We start from the raw sequence: 14,942 nt of genomic DNA, 5'->3' as shown, positions 1-14,942 counted from the left end.
AGTTTTCATAACGATTTTGGTTAATTTCAATTTTTAATAGATTTTATCAATTTCAGATCACATGAATGATTTTACAAATGAACTCATTGCAATAAAATTTGAAATAAATTGAAATTTCTACAGTAATAGGATATGAATTAATATAGCTTGCTGGAAAACTTTCATAGATTTTTATATTAATTTGCTATTGATTTCTGATTTAATAACAATGAGACCAGATTGTTAAAATTACAAAGAAACCCTTAGAAATAGAAATCTAAATCTATTGAAATATTTAAAATAACAAGGTATGAATGACTATAGTCTATTGTGAAAATTTCATGAATTTTAGATACGATTTACTATCAATTTCATATTTTCAAAGATTCAGATCAAATTATGAATTTACACAGCATCCCCTAGGAAAAAAATTCCAAATCAATTGAAACTTTTACAGTAATATGGTATTTGTAATATAAGACTACAGTAAAGATTTTGAAAATTTTAATTATGATTTGATATTAATAAAAAACCCCACAAAATCTGGTTGTTTCAAAAAAAAATATCAAACGATATACTAAATAAAATCTTAAAATCATTAAGAATTAATTGTAAAATATATCAGCATCATATTATTTTAATACGAAATTTTATTAATTTTAGAACTTATTTGGTATATTTTCCATTTTTCTTCTTCAAAAAGATGTTTTTAAAGAGTTTTCTATTTTTAAAACATGATTTTTGAGAAAATTATGACTTTGAAAAATATCCTTTAATATTTTTCTGATATGATGAACATAAAAAAATTTTAATATTCCAAGAAATAGATCATCCTAAGATAGCTGTTTTTTTCAATTTCTTAATATCCCGGTCATTAATTCAAATTAAATTTCAATCTTCACTCAAATTCTGGAAATCCTTAGATCCAACATCTGATCCAATCCGATAATTCTTTTAGCCCCACTAGATAGATCATTGTATTAAATCTTGAGATGAATCGGACTTGAAACACTCATGTAAAACATGATTTTGAGCCAACCCATATAATATTGAATTAAATAAGCGTAAATGCTAAAACCATGCAAAAATATGTAAAACAAATACAGAATAATTCTAAAAAAATCTGAGAAGAAAGAACCTACCTTTAATCGAGATCCTTGCCGAATCCGAAAGCCCAAAACATCCGAGAGAATTCGCCGATATCCAATATAGTACAATCCGAGAAAACCCGAGCCTTATCTCTTTTCTTTTCTTTTTTTCTTTTTCCACTGTGGAGAGAATGAGAGAGAGGGGGATGATATAAGAGGGTTGAGATGAGAGAGGGCCGAGTGAGAGGAAAGATGAGAGAGGGTGAGAAACGATGAAAGAGGGTGAGAGACGATGAGAGGGCTGTTAGAGGTTATGAGAGAGGTGAGAGTGAGATAGAGAGAGATATATGAGAGATGGGAGTGAGAGTTTGAGAGAGCTGTTGAGGGCTTGAAAGAGCTGTTGAGAAGTGAGAGAGATGGAGAGGTGAGAGAGAGCTTGAGAGATGAGAGGGTTGTGGAGAGGTGAGAGAGAGCTTGAGAGATGAGAGGGCTGAGGAGATAGATGAGAGAGATGGAGAGGTGAGAGAGAGCTTGAGAGGTGAGAGGGTTGTGGAGAGATATGAGAGAGATGGAGAGATGAGAGGGTTGTGGAGAGGTGAGAGAGATTGAGAGATGAGAAGAGATAGAGAGAAAAAAAGACAAGACTCTGTTTTAAGAGATGAGAAGAGATAGAGAGAGAAAAGACAAGACTCTGTTTTGAGAGATGAGAGAGAGAGAGATAAGAGATAAGAGCTTGAGAGATGAGAGAGATAGAGAGAAAAGAGACAAGACTCTGTTTTGAGAGAGAAAAGAGACGAGACTCTGTTTTTTGAGATGGAGAGCTTGGGACTCTGTTTTGAGAGATGGAGCGAGAAAGAGAGAGAGGGATCGCCCCAGACCTCTTGAAAGAGCTGCTCTCTTTTCTTTTTTAGGAGAGCCTCTGCTGTTATGGTCTTTCTTTTCTTATAATGGGGAGAGAGAATTGCCGTTTTTAAGAGAGGAGAGAGCGTACGGTTGAGGGATCGAGCTACTGTTGAGAGAGAGATAGAGAGAGACGTTGAGAGATGAGAGAGATGGAGAGAGAGAGGTGAGTGGGAACCAGAGCTGCTCTGTTCTGTGTCCTTCCTCTCCTCTTTTTTTTAAACCGTCTGTTCTTCTTTTCTTTGCAATGGCCCTTCCAAGCTAGAAATCCTAGATCTAAAGCTATAAACCTTATATCTATTTTCTAACTAGCACTAAACTCTAGATCTACTATATTTCTTCAACCTAAATCTCATTCGTTCACTCTCAAACCCTAGATCTGATCTTAAACACCTAGATTTGGATTCTTCTGTAACTTTTGCCATTATCTGTTGAAAGGAGAATAGAATCAGTAGATCTATTGATATTCAAGGTGTGTTTTGGTGCGAAAATTCTGAAATTTCATTCAGAGCATATTCAGGTAACTATCTACTGCATTTTCGGTGAATTAGTGATTTATATTGTCTGTTTTATTAGATCAAATGATTTAATTTACGCGCCTGGATGATTATCAAGTCCTTGATGATTGAATGCATCATATAGTTTTCTTTAGTTTTAAGATTTTACTTAGTTCTTGCGATTGGATGTCTTGTTAAAATCCTTGTGTTTGATAAGTTTGTGTAGTTCTCTATCTTGTTTGAAGTGTTTGTGTGATTCTCATGATATAGTATTATGTATTGTTTTCTTTTGTCTGTGAAATCCATTTGATTTTATAGGGCAATATGAACTACAAATTTTGTGTTTGAATGATCTGTAGTTTGGCAAATCTATTCGGTTCATTTGGTTCTTGAGAATAAATACCTAGTGAACAGAATCTGTTTGTTTTGAAAGAAAAACCTTGAGAGATTTATTGTATTTGATATTAATCTCGTAACAGACTTTGGAAATTGAGTTAAATTAGTGAAGATTTACAAACAGTTTTGAATGCATTTACTGATTATTTAAAAAAAATGAGAATGAGCGATGCAAGATTTGTGAATTGTGTAAAAATGCAAATGATAAGTGGATAAGCTAAGATATAAGTGATTTTTATGATATTTTCTTTTAGAATACATGTTGATGAGAGAGTTGGTTTTATAACTTCGTTTAGATATTGTTACCTTTGAAATGTGTTAAACGTCACTGATTCAGAGCTCGTGATTTATCTTTGTTTTTATGACTTTCCTCTTGAACTATTTTGAAATAGAAGAGGAATTAGATTTGGTTGGGGAACTTTGTTTGGATCTGTGGGACCCGATCCCGCGAGAGGGGCGGCGCGAGACCTGCCTCCCTCTCTCTTGGTCTCTCGTACCCATGCGGTTGGCGTGTGCTGTTTATTATTGATTTAATTCATCTTTTCCGTGAACTTGGGATCACTAAAGCAATCCGAATTTCACGCAAAAGAGAATGACAGAGTCACCACCTAGATGAGAGATCTAGGACCCATAATTGACAAGAAATCTAGATTCGTTACCTGTTTACAAGAATGGAAGGTATGGGGAGTTACCATCACATGCACCATTCTTGCCCGATAATCCGGTCTTCAATTCCAAAAGTTAACTCTCTTGAATTTCTTTTAAATTGCTCATTTAACTCTATATTAATGTGCGAACTATACGACATGCATCCTAAGATCTAATTTCAATGCATTTCCTAATGTGTATCTTGATTTTCTTAATTCGTTTGGATTCAATCTATGTGAAAGTTCTCATAAAATTCTAGTTTGAGAAAAAGTCCTAAGTGATTTAATCAATTTTAATTTAAGATTTTAAATGATGAAAGAAAATAAAAACTACCCTAAAAAACCCCACTGATTGTGTGTGGGGCCGACTCGTGATTGGTATGCCATCAAGCATCCAAGCTGCTTATGTACCCAAGCCTCACTAGGATCAGAGTCAAAGTAGTTCGGTGGCCTAAACTAAGCTATATGCCTAAGACGTCTATGACACCAATCTAGACTTGAATGACTGTTTTAACAGTTTAAGAGAGATTATTTAGTTCAAGTTGAGTAGATTTTATTATCCTAGGACTCCATCTAAGATGCTATATGGTCATATCTAAGTGCAAGACATCTCTTAGACTAATGCAGGTGAACCTACATCCTAGGTAATTAGGCTTGTCCTATGAGAAAAAGGGATAATTAGTATAACTAGATCTATGACTCAATTGCTAATAATAGCAATCGGTCGTGATGAGGCTGGACTTTCTAACTCTAGGACACCTTAAGACCTAAAACGTGACGTAAGTGTTCCTAATTGGCTCTAAAGGTCCTTACGAAGAGATACCGTTATCCAACGGTTCCAAAAGCATGGATCAAATGATCTTGATTTATTAAGTTAATAATTTTCAATTTTTCAAAAATTTTCGATTCCTAACATCTAAGGAATACCAAAGACTCTAGGGCTTGACGAATTTTAGCCTTGAGTTGCATTCATGAAAGGGAATCGTGCTTTCCACCCTTGCATAATTTGACACGTATATTATAGTATGTTATTGCCTGATATATTTCTCAGGATTTCCGTGGACAGTGGACCTCGGAGCCAACAACATACTATAATTTAAATGCTCAAATTATTAAGGATTGATCGCAATTAAGATACGATTATGAATGTAATCTTGGCGATTAAAATATCATAGAATTACAAATCAGCAAAGGAAATCAATGACTCCTAGGGTTTTTGTTTCAATAATTTAAAGATTGAATACATGATGTGGTATTAGAATTCTCTAGAAATTTTTATAACAAATTGAATTTATTTCGATTTTATTAAGGATTTCAAAATTTTCAGTTCAGATTATAGATTTACACATCAACGTACATCAAATATATTCGGATTAAGCTAAACTTTTGCCAGTAGCTTTATCTTGACCAGATAAGATTACTGTAAAATTTTCATGGATTATAAATATGTTTTGCTATCAGTTTTTCAATGTTGAAGAAATCTGTCCAGGTTATGAATTTACACATCAACTTGTATCAAATCTAATCCAAATAAAATGAAATTTTTACAGTAAATTGAATTGGACCAGATAAGAGTACGGTAAAAATTTCATGAATTGTAAAAATGATTTATTATCAATTTTTGATTTTCAAAGTATCTCTCCAGATTATGAATTTACAAAGAAAAACATAGTAAATCTAATCTAAACCAATCTAAACTTTATGAAAACATGTTATTCCATTATGTAAATCTTAATAAAATATTTTCAGAATTTTTCATTGCAATTTTCTATTTGTTTCCGATTTAACATGGCAAGCATGATTTGGCATAAAAATCATAAACAAATATCTAACAGCAACCAAAAATCTTGCAAAATTCATAAAAGATTAGATCAGGTCTTACTTACTTCTCATCCAAATTTCATCTCTGAAAACCCTATATATTTCTCAAACATTTATTTTTTCCAAAAATACCCCTAGAATTAAATAAATTTGTAAACCTCTTAAATAAAATCCAAAATTCTTCAAACAATTTGTAGTTTTCTAAAACCTTAAAAATCTATTATAATTAAATTTTCATTAATTTTTTATTTGTATTGACATCTTTTTAAATTCGATCTTTGGAATTTTACTCATTTAAGAGTAAAGTTCAAAAAGTCAAATCATGATCAAAACGAAGTCAAAATTTCTGGGAATTCCAAATTTCTAAGATTTTTAATACACAAAAGACTCAGAGATTGAAAAATTCAGGAAATTTGGAAGGCTTATTAAAGTTGCTTTGTAAAGTGGATTTAAACCCTCTTAATTTCAAATTTTGGATTTTAATATTAAAAAATAGATTTTTCAAAAAAAAATTTAGATTATGAAATAACCTAAACCTGATCTCATCTCCTCAAAATTTCACATTCAAACATTTTCATCTTCATAGCTTTTCAAAGAAAATCATAACATGATTCTAGTTTAAACTGCATGAAAGAGGGTTTTTAGAAGACCAACCTTGCTAGCTCTCCTTGTCTCTAGGATAAGTAATCTTTGGATATACGCTTTGACTTACCCTTTCAATCGCAAGGGAAATTCCAAAGAATAATAAACTAGCCTCCAATATATTGAATATATTCGATATGTGAAAGCACTTTGTGAAGAACCAAAGCAACAAAAAAGATGAATGAATTCCAAGGAGGAAGAGAGAGAGGGATGAATTTTCTATAGAGAGGCCAAAGGTTGTGCTTGCTTTGATTTTATAGAAAAGATTAGGGTTGAGAGAAGATTAGTAAGCTCATTTATTTAGCTTGTTTCCAATTTGTGCTTTGACTTTCTCATTCTTTGATTTTCATATTAAACTTATTTCTAAACTTTGTTAATTGCAAGCTAAACAATGCTAAATTACACAATAGTGATTATTCAATATCAAACTAAAAGCCTTCTCACATAGGAAACTAGCTTTTATGAATGATTTTCGTCCAAAGAGGATTGTCCAACGTTTGAGCTCATTTTTTACCTATTTAGAGGCTGATTCAGGAAAAGTCATAAACTACAAAGTTGTAGATCTTTTTCAGACGTTCGAAACAAATATAATTATGAATTTTTTGAATGAGAAGGTAAAACGTTATGGTCGTTTTAGTAACCTGATCATACAAGTCCTTTCTAATTATAACTCTTCCTTTCTTTATTATTTTTTTCAAAATAAATATGATGTCACCAACCACCTCATCCCATGTTGGATGTTTTTGCATGTGGCCTCCTCATGTGGGGCGCCCACTTATGTGGCCGACTCACATGGGTGGGTCCACTGGACCCCCAGGCCTTATGACATGTATTTTGAGTTTTTTTCAATGAAAATTCAATAAAATCCTTTAAATTTAAATTTTTTTATTGATGAACCCAACCCATATGACATTTATGGTCACTACAAGAAAAAGGACATTTAGCGACGTTCACGAGCATCGGTAAAACGTCGTAAAAACATCGGTGAACGTAACACCGACGGTTTGTCATAGCGTCGGTAATGCTACCATGACTAAACCCTTTTACCGACGGTTCTAATAAACCATCGCTGTATGATGTTATACCGACGGTTTTAAACGTCGGTAAAAAAAGGGGTGAAAGAGCCGAAAAAGGACATTCACCGATGGTTGTTAACAACGTCGGTAAAGGTTTTTTTACACCGACGGCCATGAGCGTCGGTAAATGAGACTAAAAATTAGGACTTTCTCTTTAAACTATACCGACGTTCATTGGAACCGTCGGTGTAGATGACATACACCGGCGGTCTGAACCGTCGGTAAAAGATGTAGAGGCGTTTTCTTTTTATTATTCACCGACGGTTTTATGACCGCCGGTGATTAGCATTTTTATTTTTTTTGGAAATAAAGCAGCACAGTGAATATGAACCTGTATAAAACCTGTACCACCATAAGAAAGTAACATATATATACACATATTGGCATCCAAACGATAATTGAACGGCACTTGAAATTGAGAGATTTTATACGGTGTAAGCCCGCATAGTCCACTATTTTTCAAAAAGTATAGTACGGCCATACCATAGGATGATCCACAATGTAAATAGGTTGTGCCCAAATAATCATTTCCATATGATGATCCCAACCCTCTGATCTCTAGAGGTTTCCATAATATGCAATTCATCTATAGATCTGAGTGCTAGGATCATCCTATGGAAATGATTTTTTTGGGCACAACCTATTTACGTTGTGGCCCATCAAATGGACGGTTTGGATCATCCTACTGTGTGGGCTCTACTGTACTTTTTGAGAAATACTGGACTATACGGGCTTACACCATACAATTCTGTGTGTGTGTGTGTGTGTGTGTGTGTGTGAGAGAGAGAGAGAGAGAGAGAGAGAGAGAGAGAGAGAGAGAGGTGAATCTTCAAGTAGTTATGAAATTCGAATAGTTATCAACTTATCAACAATTTTCATTTTTAACAGAGCCCAGAATTTATAATGAATTGGCCACTACATGGAGGCAGAAATTTAAGAGTATGAATTTAGATTAAAAAATGAGCATTGATATCATGAGAAACAACATTACCCTGTTGTTTATCAGGTTGTGGAGTGCAATTACGCTCCGAATGAGGGACGAAAGGAAAATAACCAGCATCATATCATTCTTTTTCACTGCAAGAGTAAAAAGTTAGATGTAACAATTACAAGATGATGAATGAAAGGCCAAAATACAGTTTTCAGCAACATTGATGCAATTATCTGCAAAAGCCTTGATTAGTTCACTCACATTTAGATTTGGAAGTAGATTGAACACATCCTGCAAGGAAGGATTTCAAAAGCATCCAAAGTCAACCAGTGTTTGGAATAAGATAGCTACCAAATCCATAAAACACAGCTTTTTAATAAACCTTATTCCTTGCCTATTTGCTTTTCACCATACTATGAAGTCTTATCCTATTAACTTCCATTAGTCTTATATCCTGTTAGACACCTTTTTGGGCCATGGATATTATTTAGTAGATCGGATTCGTTTGGTAGACATATATTGAGATCTGATTTCTTTTAATTATAGTTGATTTTTCCCTCGGTTATAACTTACTATTGGGACTTTACTTGGATGAGTTGTTTTCTATTGATGAAGTACTGTAAAAGCTCTTCATCTCTATATAATTCTAGCTGCTTTTGATTATTAGTTTGATTTCAGATTGCATGTTGCTATTTAACTGAAGTAGAAACAATTTCTACTTTCCAAAGTTCCCAGAAATTCAGAAAATGATATGTAAACCTACACCAGCATTACGTCTGTGATCTCCTTCAGCATCCTTTTCACTATGATTGCAAACAAATTCAAGGGTGAATTTGCATCCCTTAAACATCCAGTAACTTGTATCAAATCCAGAAATCTAATCAGTCACCTCCTTCAATTGCACCTACCAAAAAAAAGCTCCTTCCATTACAAGTTTACACAGGGTAATTGAATGCATGCATACAAGCTTAAGGAAAGGAACACATAAAGAATACTGCTTATGCATGACCCAAATATAAAACAGTAATGGGCTTAATGAAAAAATAACCTTTCTCTTTAAGCTGTGAAAAAACAGTATCTATAGTAGTGTTACAGAATAAGAACAAATCTCATACTCATATATGAGGAGATGAAAATCTTGATGTCAAAGAAATGAGTTTATCAGTATAAGGTTGCAAAAAAATTGTTACAATTCTACAATTAGATTCAAATCCCCCAAAAAATGATGGTGATCCAAATTGAATCATATTGTACAGAAATTCTGAACTTAAATCACGCAAGTCACTGGTGAAAGAAGAAAAGAATTGCCAGTTTGGTGACAGCAGTAATTTTAGAGCTATGATAAGTCCCATTTGACCCATTGTTCACGTATTCACCGGTAACGAAAACCTCTCTCGGAGGAGCGTGACCTCAGTGCTATCTCTTCATGGGATCAGCTCCGAAGGTGGGGGGATTTTTAGAGATAACAGATCACTTTGCGGATTCCATCCTTGACGGTCGGGCATCATGTAAAAACTCCCTTTTATTATGCTTCACTGTTTGATGATATCCTATGTCATTATAAAATAAAATAAACCTGTGTCCAGGCAACGGCTCTAATAGCATGTGAAAAAACCAACTACCCCAAAAGCTTAAGTTGTTAGAATTGGTGTTATTGAATCGTTTATACTTTAAACCACGTTTAGTGGGTCTGAGAACAATGTTAATGAGCCTAGAAAGCAAGTAGAGTTGAGATGAATACAAAGGACAGAGAGAAGAAATAAAAACTAGTGTTTGAGACATGTTCAGGGACCCATGAAACAAAGCTAATTTGAAATCACTCAAAACAAGTCATTTCAAATAAATAGAGAAACAAATGAAAAACACCAACCATTACGAGATTTACATGATTTTCATGTTCTGTAACTAATCCCACAGCCAAAGGTGATCCAAGAGCGTACACTATATGCAAAGATAACAAGCACATGCTATTATGTACCACCAACTAACCTTACATGGGGCCCTTTATAGGGGTGCAACTAAGGTCGATTTTTCAGAGCTTTTACCATAAAATCAGGTTGATTTCAATTCATTTTTTTAGTAAATGCACAACCCAACCTAACCTGGCCCAAGCTGTACCCCTGGCCCTTTGTGCCGTATTATAACCATAGTGAGCCATAGCACTAAAAAAAGACGAATTTTAGAGAAAAGAAAAGAAAAAAAAAACAGAAGCAGAACCGGAATATTTCAGGAGTACACAGTCAAATGGAAAAGCAGCCACACAGGAGACCAAAAAAATACCCATTTCGCAACTTCAAACTAGTTGAAGTATGAATGATTAAGTAATACCAACTCTTAACAGCTTAAAGTGTACCATAACAGAGCTATTGCTTAACCCATATCATGGGGTTCAAAACCTCACTACTCCTTGAGATTGAAAAAATGGACATGTAAAGCCAACCCAAAAAAGGCCGGGGGCAGACGTGAGGGAGATTTATGAAGTATAAATGATTAAATAACACCAACTCTAACAGCTTAAGCTTTTCGAGTAACTGGTTGTTTCACAAAACATGAAACTAACCACTAAAAACTAAGGATGGGCTGTTACATGTGAGAGCAGCCACACAGGCTCACTTCTCAGAGACTCTTGCGATCCAAGTCACTATTTGAGAGTTAGATTTGAAAAAAAAAAGCTTACTTCAAAATGTGATATCAAATTTGCAGCAGAGGAAACATGAAATTAAATTGAGCTATGTGCTGAAATCTGCTCATAACATCAGATAACAGCCACATGTAGATCAAGATCCAAGAGGAAGAAAAGGATTTATTGAGAAAATGCGAAGGAGCTTCTATGTTGGATAATAGTTGCTGAAAATCACACTTGTTATCCAACAGTTAATGACAGACAAATCACGGAATAGTTCATTTTAACAAGGGCAGAATCCTAATGATAGAGTGCGGATAGAATGGAGATTCTCTGTAACAAGAATTTATGCACAAGACAGAGAACAATTAAAATTTCTTCAAGAAAGTGGAAGAAACTGCTTACATTGAAGGCTCATCTTGCTTGCCACCGACCTTGTTGATGATGCATTACATTTCAACTCAACAGGAAGCTATTACTTTGACTATTTGTGAAGAATTCCAGGGTTGCCAAAAGTAAAACAACATCAATTATAGAGGATTTGGGGCTTACCTTATCACTTAATCGTAAATTGAAGCTCCCCTCAAGAAACGGATGCTTTTTCTGCAAATTTGGATGAGAGTAAGAATTTTACAAAGGTTGAACAGATGGAAAAAAAACTGATCAGTTTTTGTTGTGAGCAGGATGTCAATGACTAAAAAACTAGTGCTTCCATAGCTATTTTGAAGGGAAATGACTGTCACTAGCTGTAACATAATGAGGAAATTGATTACCATTCGAGAAGAGCTTGTAGAAATGGCAAGTTGAAATAGGAAAAAAGAATCAAATAGCCAAACAAACCTACTTTTGTCAGATCTATGACAAATAGCTCTTTGTGACTAGACAGTCAGGAACACAAATCGAAAACGAACAGACCTAAAATGAAAGACAATAGTCAATTACAGACACCCCTACCAGCAAGCATTTTGTTGACATAAAAAAAATACTTTGATGTGATCATCAAAACATTGAAAGGGGAGCAACAAGCATTTTGTCACTAAGAACAGTAGACATCCAAAGACACATTATGACCAGACAACACATACACAACTCTTTGCAAAGTGACGACCAGTTGCTCCAGAGACACATTGTGTCTAGGGAGTTGTCTAGTGGAATAATGTTGCTTCAATTATAAAAGTTCCAACGATTTGAGGGCCCTTCTATGATACTCATTGATCACATTCGGTTTACACAGCTATGCACCCTGGAAATTAAATGTCAAGCCTCCCGGTCTTCAGATCAAATTTTTAAGGAATCCATCGATGGTTGATAACATAGTCCATAGCCTATTTAGTGGTGGTGTTGCCCATTCTGGTAAATTTTAAATGATACACTTTGGCAGCTCTAAAAGACATTATTTTATGACTTAAAATGAACATCTTCTGTAGCTCGTCCATAACTCCCAAAGTTTCGACTGATGCCCGACTTCCCAGATTACATACCTTTAGGTTGAATCGAAACAATTCCATTGAACCACAAACAAATCAAGATAAGAAATTAGACACCATTTAAGTTCGAACCTAGAAAAGCATTCCTACAAGAAACTGCAGAGCAACATTCTGTTGGGGTTCCAAGCAAAAGCAACTAGTTCCACATCGGATAAGTTTGGATGGGGATGGGTTATAAGGGAATGGGCATCCTCCTCTAAAGGCTAGCTTTTAGGGGTAACTTCTACCCGTTTAAATTCCCTACACATTCGACGCCATTAGAACAATTCATGCATGTTGATGTTCGAAAAATAATGAAATATATTCAGCAGTTACAATTGATGTTGAGAAATTAGATACTTGTAAATTCACTTGTGAGTAAAAGGGTGTCATTGGATAACCCTAAAATAATATGCGCATAATCATTCATGCATTTAGTCGTCACTTATATATAATTTTACATGCAAATAAAGTTTATAATATGTTTATATCATAGTTAATGCCTTCTAAATTGGCCTTAATGTCCTATTTGCAAATAAGACTAACTTAAAATAATCTTATTTGCAAATAAGGACCCATTTTGGTGGTATCCTAAGAGGCCATAAATCTATTACACAAGCAGAAAACAACACCCTATCTCTTCAATTTTCAGCATCATGTAGCTAATTCTACTTAACCAATAGACTAAAATATCATAATTGCAAGGGAAACAAAAACATCACAACAGAATCTATATACATATTAACTAAACTAAGCAGAAAAATACATCAGTAATGGTAAATCAGGATTTAAGTTGACAGAAAATTTCAAAATATGAAAAAAATTTCTAGGCGTTCGATAATTAAGCAGGTATTTCAAAAACTATAGAAGAAATTACAAGAGAAGAAATAAGCCGAGCTTTTCTGTGATTTCCTTAGTCAAGTGCAAGAAGCCGAGCTTGAAGTCGAAATACACCACGATTTGCCAAAGAAATAGGGTTCTGGAAAGATGAAAAATGAAAATCTAAGATGAAACGCCAAAAATCAAGATGAAACTAGCTAGAAAATAATAGAGCCCTAGAACTTAGATCATTAGATGAATACTAAAAGAAGAAAGAAGAAAACTATACATCAGAGATTATACCTATTTGCTTGACCTCCTCCTCTTATTCGTTTAGAAATTCTCAGAGAGATGAAGATCATATCTTCATTTTCTTCTTCCTACGATTGTTGGAGAGAGTTGAAGAAAAATGGAGAGATGAGAAATCGTCTCAAACCCCCAAAAATTGCAAAGATGAGCAAGAAAATGGAGATTTTAGGAATCCGAGAAGATCAAAGAGGAAAAGCCAAAAATCAAGATGAAACTGAATTTATAAAAAGAAAAAAAGAAAAAATACTCCATCTCTACCTTATTCTTTAGGAACGAAGGGAATCCGAGAAGATCAAATCTTCATTTTTTTCACCATAGAACTGTGAGAGAGTTAGACAAAACTGCAGAGATGAGAAATCGCCCAAAACCCCCAAAAATTGCAATGATGAGGAAGAAAATGGAGATTCCAGGGCTCGTTTCTGGTATGGGGAAGCAAAAAACCAAAGTTCTCAGGTACAAACTAAGCAAAACACAAAGTTTTAAGGAAGAAATGGAGTTTTTAGGGCTCATTCTGTTATGTTTTTAGGGCACGAACAGAACGAGCTGAGAAGTGAACTCCGCTCGAGGGGTAGTTTCTCATCATCAGCGACATTTTCTAAATGTCGGTAACTCGTAATCCAAATTAGCTACGTTTTAATTAGCAAACGTCGGTGATTAATCAGTTTTAGTGACGTTCACGGAACGTTGGTAAATACCCAAGGCATATTTTTTTAGGCGGGGCGCGGGAATAATTCTTCACTGTCGCTCCATGTACGAACGTCGGTGAATATAGCCTATTAGCGACGTTTTTCTAAAACGCTGGAAGAAGAACGTTGGTAATAGTCATTTTTCTTGTAGTGGGTGCACCATCGACATATGATCGAGTCATCCTTTTTTGGGAAAATAACTTTTCGGACCAAAATGCCCCTATTTGACCATTACACATCCAAATGCGACCAATATACCCTCAAATTGGTTCACCCCTTAAAGGGAAAAGTTAAAAATGAAAAGTCTTTGTAGTCAAACTTCAAAAATAGAAAATTTTAAAATTGGGTCATTTTAGTGAGCAATATAAAACATGATCACTTGGTATCCCCTGAAAATACCAAAAATGCCATTGACACATAAAATTTTTAAGTCAAGCGAAACCCCTGAGAAACTCTAAATTTAGCAGGCTTTCCAGAATTCATGAAATGATCTAAGATTCCTTAGACACACCCTAGAGGTCAAATGAAACATATTGTAAATGACCAAATTACCCCTGAGGTACAAAATTTGATGAAACTAGGAAAAATCCTGAGAAATTTCAAAAATAGCAGATTTTCCAAAATTCAAGAAACAACCTGGGATTTCTCAGACACGGCCCAAGGATCAAATGAATCACATAAGAAAAGACCAAAATACCCCTGGAGTCCAAGAATAAGGGAAAGCCTGATAAATCTAAATTTAGCAGATCTTCCAAAACTTATGAAATTACTCATGATTTCTTAGCCACAACTCGGGGGTCAAACGGGACACATCGGGAATGACCAAAATACCCCTGTAATGCAAAAATGGGCAAAAATGAGGGAAATCCTGAAAATTCTAAAAATAGCAGGTTTTTTCACTTGCTTGGAAACTTGAACTTTCATCTTTCAGATATTATTGGAACATCCTAGAAACCTTTAGGATTGCAAATCAACTTTCAAACACCTAAAATGAGAGGAACTCTACCTTATAATGCATGAATGCCTAATCTATTGCAGAATATAGACTCGAGACTTGATAAA

At 34.5% G+C, this 14,942-nt stretch overlaps 1 long non-coding RNA gene across 4 annotated transcripts; it reads right to left on the bottom strand.

The window, feature by feature from the left end:
* Nucleotides 1-7,629: 7,629 nt before the first annotated feature.
* Nucleotides 7,630-13,749, bottom strand: LOC143891411 (uncharacterized). Of its 4 annotated transcripts, XR_013255320.1 has the most exons (8): nt 13,453-13,749; nt 13,189-13,265; nt 12,944-13,045; nt 11,153-11,203; nt 11,006-11,072; nt 8,741-8,881; nt 8,239-8,268; nt 7,630-8,123 (listed from the first exon to the last, which is right to left on the bottom strand). It is a non-coding gene; the product is annotated as an uncharacterized LOC143891411 (long non-coding RNA). The 4 variants fall into 4 exon arrangements; XR_013255319.1 differs by having other exon boundaries at nt 11,006-11,203; XR_013255321.1 differs by lacking the exon at nt 11,006-11,072.
* Nucleotides 13,750-14,942: the final 1,193 nt, after the last annotated feature.

This window comes from Tasmannia lanceolata, unplaced genomic scaffold (genome assembly GCF_043159265.1).
Source record: "Tasmannia lanceolata isolate RefF3 unplaced genomic scaffold, GAP_Taslan_0.1 ptg000013l, whole genome shotgun sequence".
NCBI lineage: Eukaryota > Viridiplantae > Streptophyta > Magnoliopsida > Canellales > Winteraceae > Tasmannia > Tasmannia lanceolata.
This window is presented reverse-complemented; position numbering and strand designations above follow the sequence as displayed.